We start from the raw sequence: 5,847 nt of genomic DNA, 5'->3' as shown, positions 1-5,847 counted from the left end.
AGGTTGTAAAAACACACATATATGTGGGCTCTGCAGATTCTCCCTGACGGTTACAGTAACTACAGTACAGGGAACTGAAAATTATTTTCCTTCCATGTTGCTAAGTTCTTGGCTGAGATGCTTGGTAATAAAAGACAGATTGACAAGAGAAAAACAAACAGAAGTTTGTTAACATGTGTACCTCATGTATACGTGGGAGACACCCAGGAACAGCAATGTTCAAAGAGGTAGCATTTGAATTCAGGATTAGATGCCACCTGAATTGGGAAAGGGAATAGGGGACTGAGACCTCTCCAGGGAGAATAAAAAATTTCTGGGAAAAAAGAATGGGCTGTTAAAAAATGACTGGGAGGTGTGTTAGTGACGAAGGAGTGCTGTTCACCACTTTCTCTTTTCTGATAAAGGTAATGGTGCCTGATTTATGGTCTCCAAGGAAGAAGATTCTTAACACTTGAGTGTATTTGAGAGGATAAGGGGAAGTCAGAGAATGCTTCTCCCTGCATTTGATGTTTGTCAAGTGCCTACAGCTCAAGATAATCAAAATATCAAAGTGGCATATTTCCAGACAACATATTCTGAATTCCTACAATCACATTTTGGGATGACATATTCTACTAAGATTCAATATCTCCAGTAACTACTATGGAGATAATTGATGAAAAATACTATTTGAATTGGCCAGTCTATAAATATTTTCATTTGATGGAGAACTTGTTAATGATTGATTATAATTTTCATTAGCATAGCTCCTTTAAAATATTTCAGTTCACTTACATTAGATTAAAAACAAATTTAATTCACTCGTGTTATTTTTGTCACCTATATATCCATTCCTTTGTTGTTATTTTAAAAGTAATGAAAAACTCCCAGTTTTAGAGTAGTTTTCAATTTCTTTAAAAGGTCAGAGTAATATTTCTTTAGAGTTTAAAAAAATAGGAGTAAACCAGCATCCAGTAGAGCTGTTCCTAATGCCATATTTGCAACACATTCCTTTTTCTCAAATAGCTTTAAAAAGCTTAACAATGGTTACCTTACTTTTCTCCATTTATAACATCCCATAAACCTGCCATATGGCAGTACAAAGTTGAATAAACTCCAAGTTGAATACAATGTGTAAACTGTGGAGGTAACAGAAAACTATCACAGAGTAACGGAGATATTTATGGGTGTATTTACAGTAAGACAGTGAATCTTTAGAGAAAGGATAAAGCAGCCCTGTGAAGCAGGCATTCTGGTGTGGACCTCACACGTTATTTCCACAGCGGCTCAGACGGCGGCAACAACGGAAGAGCAGCAGCTGCCGGGTCCAGCCTGGGCAGTGCGGCTGCACACACCAGCCAGGCCCCTCTTCTTCAGGGGAGGATGATACATTCGTCACCAGTGTGCCTCAAGACACTAGAAGACATAAAGCATGCCAACCATGGTGTATGTTGTTTTGTGACAAATGAAAAAGAAATGGACAGTACTTGTAACACGAAGGTCTTTACAGAAAGATTCATCTTGTTAAAACCTGTCATTATTTTTACCTTGAAAGTGCCACATGTGTATGTTGAAGTTTGTTTTGGTTTGTGGTTCATACAAAATATTCTGCCTACAGAGAAAACTGCTAGCTAGCATTGATGCCCAAACTGAAATTGTTTATTTATATAAAATGGTAACCTAATAATAACAAACTGTCATAAACTCTTGTTAAAACACATTTAATACAGAGATTTTACTCGTTAATTTACTGACACTCCTGTGAGACAAATCATTTATAACTATGGATATATTAAATTATGGAGAGAATAGTAATCTAATCTCAACAATGCCTGATAATGCTAATGCCCAACTGCGACTCATACCCCCAGAGGTTAAAGGAAGAGGTGAAAGGGCCACAAATTTAAGAAGTGATTCTTCATATCACATGAATAATAAGAATTTATTATAGTAAGCTTATTAAAACATTGTCATCTTATTTACCATAGAATACAAATGCTGTATACAACCCCAAAAATAACAACCCATTTAATCTTTAAAGCATATTCTCTATTGATATTCTGGATGTTAGCATCATGTTAGTTAATATAAGGCCATCTGTACCCACAGATTAGTGAGGGTTTGAGACATTTTGACTACACAAACATATAGAAAACTAACTTTTGTAATAGTATGTATAAGATATTTTCTAATGTCACATCAATTGCAATTATATATTATATTAATGATTTAAAATATAATAGACATCTAATATACATCTATTAATTCCACCAAAGAATCATGAATTTGTTGCAATGTTTGCTTTTAAATAAATATTTTGCTCTTGGAATTTAGAGTAAGAGGAATATTTCTGTTTCCATAAAAGCAAATTTTATTTTAATTCTGCATATTTAATGAAATATTGTGAGATGTTTTAATAGTTCAAAAATTATTGCTATAAGTAATGAAATATATAGCAATGCATAACAAAAAGACATAATATTTGAGATTGTTTTAGCGCAATTAATACTAGAATAGCACATTCACAGCTAATGATTCAAATAGATTTTCAAGGAATTGCAATATTATCTGTGAAATTAATTCCAAAATACAAAATTTATAAAACTAACTTTATAAGTACATTAATTAAAGCTTCTTACTTTTTGGTACATGATAATTAAAATCAAAATGTTAAATTATAATAGACATAAATTGATACTGAGTCACAGAAAAAAACATTATGCAAGGGAACATTTGAAAACTGGAATAATTACTTTTACAAATATATGTTCACAAAATGGGTCTAATACTTCTAAAAGACTTTAACTAGATTATTTAAATATAACTAATTACATTATAAGCAAAATGCCATGGAGATGCTAAAATACATGTGTGCTAAAAGACTATGGATAGTCTTTTAAGCCTACCTACAGCAAATTCGAAATATAGACTGCTTCCCTTCAATCCCTCTTTAAATAAATACAAAGCACCCAAAAAATACAAAAATAAGTTAGTCTAATAGAATAGTTGCTTCAGTTACTAAGATGATATCTCCAAAGACATGTACACTTAAATATTTTCAGAAACTTGAACATATGAAAGAGTACATCTTTCTCTATAAAATGTCTCTAAAATAAGAATCTAATAACTTTGCAAAATATTAAGGATGGCTTATCACACTCTAAACTGTCAGAAAATTCACATAGCATTTATCATTTAGTATAAATACAGCATTTTGAACTTTTTGCATGCATATAATGGATATATTTTTAGCAAAGATTATGAATGATTCATGTTTGCTCATTCTTTGATATTATTTAAACATAAAATGTAAATTTTGTTTCTTTAAATAAAAATTTTTTATTTCTTTAAAATAAGAATAATTTTTTATATAGAGAGATATGTGTTTTATATACATTTTTACCAACTAGGTTATGGAAGGACACGTTTTATGCATCTATTTGATATGTACTACTATATGCTGTTTCTGCATTTAAAAAACAAGAACATAATTTGGGCTTAACCAGTATCATCAAGGTTATTAAGTTCTAGGATATATGGCAAAGAAAAATTATTCTTTATTAAGTAAATCTTAAGAAGTAATTTCTCTCTACTTAATTAAACTATAATTGTGATTTTTAATTTTACTTAACTAATATTAAATTTACTATAATATAAAATGTACTGTAAGATATTAACTTTAAAGTGTAATCACATGTACATATTCATTTAACATTTTGAATATCTCCTATGAAAATAAAGGAATTGTCCTGGCTGGTATAGCTCAGTGGATTGAGCGCAGGCCTGCAAACTAAGGGATCGCGGTTCAACTCCCAGTCAGGGTACATGCCTGGGATGCAGACCAGTTCCCAGTGGGGCACACACAAGAGGCAACCATACACTGATATTTCCCCGCACCTTTCCCTTCCCTCTAAAAGATAAATGAATAAAATTTAAAAAAAAAGAAAGGAATTGACAATGTTGTTACTTCAGGGGACTTTATGTAAAAGTTAAGAAGGTGGTGGCAAAAACATTCTCAACATTTGGAGAAAGTAGAATAGAGGCACACAAAAACAGGCATGCAAATACTGTTGAAGAATTAGCTCCTCTAACATCAGTAGAGAAGTTGTGGCCATTAAAACAAAGACTGTACTATGTGAGGATAAAAGGTAAAAATGTATACTACCTCTATTGCATGGGATCAGCCACAGAGAAATTAACATATAGCCAGATAAGCGCCATAGAAGTTCCTAGGGCCTCATGAAGTAGCAAATACAAAATTGCTATGGGGTGAGACATTCATACTCCAAGTGTACAGGGGTCCTACCCAAATAACAGCCGAAGCAATAATGACTTAGCAATGAAACACTACAGATCACTAAGAATAAACTTGAGACTAAGGGGTGGAAATGGGAGGGAGGTGGGGAGCACTGGGGGGGTGGGCTGGGATGGGAGTAAAAGACAGAAAACTGTACTTGAACAATAATTAAATAAATTTTTAAAAATAATAAATAAATAAAATCTAAAAAAAAGAGAGAGAGAAAAATCTACTGAGAGTGACTCGAAGATTGAGAATCCCCAGGGGCCACAGTCATCATGAAGTCCCATGTTCTTGGTCTTTATCTTCAAACTCTCAAAATGAAGATATGAGAAAGATCAACACATTCTCCACATCAAAGCACTAGACTCCCGGGGGAAAAACATTGAGCAGAGCTTTATCACAGCTGGGGGAGAGAGACATTTCTCCTACTCTAGATGCCTCTAACTTTCCTATCTTACTAAGGGGAAGAGAGAAGCTATACTACTGGAGAAGCATTTTGAAAGCAAAGTCCAGCGATGGAACTGGGAAAGCCACATTTGTGCTGCCTGTCACCTACCAGACCCAATAAGCAGAGACAGGCATTGAATCTTTATGGGTGCTTGATTCAGATGGCTGGTAATTCGAGAAGATGGCGGGTTTATACCCTAACACCAAGCTAGCCTCTTTATAACAGAGAACATGGTGCAGTGAGGGGTTTTGAAATTCAGGGAAAATTAAATTACAAAACGGCAGCATTCTCACCCTGGGCAGTTAGCCGTCCCTGGGTTGGGTGTGGGGTACGGGTGGTCGATGTCCAGCTCTCCCTGGGACACAATAGCTCGGTTGTCTCCAGCTGTGCCTCAAGAAATTGGGTGTCTCTCTGTGGAGTGGTGGGCTATACCTACAGTTCCTGAAACAATAGGTTTAATATATGTATCACCTACTAGGCTTATTAATTGTTTACTAACATTTTCCAACTATTGAGTCCTATATCATTCCCCGACTATTAGTTTTAAAATATCTTATTTTGATAAGATCAGTTAGGTTGAAACAGCAGAGTGTAGTCACCTCTACCCTCACAGTCACCTGGACTCAGGTTGTGAAATCTTTCTTACATAAAGTCAAGAACCCACACACTACTGTCTGACCCTGAGCAGACCTGCTCATGGCCAGGTCCCGTCCAGGAATGACAAACCAGTCCTTAATACTTAGGCAAGATTTTTGAAGCTAGTGAGGGACAAAGAGGACACAGAAGAGAAGGGGAGAGAGAAAGAAATTTGGAAATGGTTGTAGGTACTATAAATTTTAATTAAACTGTTTGGAAAAGGCAGAATTTGGATGATTGTCCAAAGGGGCATAATTGAAACAAGTTCAATTTTGTTCCTTATTTCAAGAGGAGATGACTTTTGCCACTTTGTAGAGAGAAGGGAATAATGCCTACAGAATTGGAGACTGGACAGGCTGGGACAATGGGGAGTGGTGGAGGCCCAAGGGCTCCCGACCAAGGGAAAGGAAATGGGTGGATGATAAGTGCTAGATATTTTAATTTTTAAAATCATAACTATATTTCTGTGACATTGCCTTAATGA

This window comes from Artibeus jamaicensis, unplaced genomic scaffold (assembly GCF_021234435.1).
Source record: "Artibeus jamaicensis isolate MK-2021 breed Jamaican fruit bat unplaced genomic scaffold, CSHL_Jam_final contig_466, whole genome shotgun sequence".
NCBI classification, from domain to species: Eukaryota; Metazoa; Chordata; class Mammalia; order Chiroptera; family Phyllostomidae; genus Artibeus; species Artibeus jamaicensis.
The sequence above is the reverse complement of the archived record's forward strand: the minus strand, read 5'-3'. Positions refer to the sequence as shown.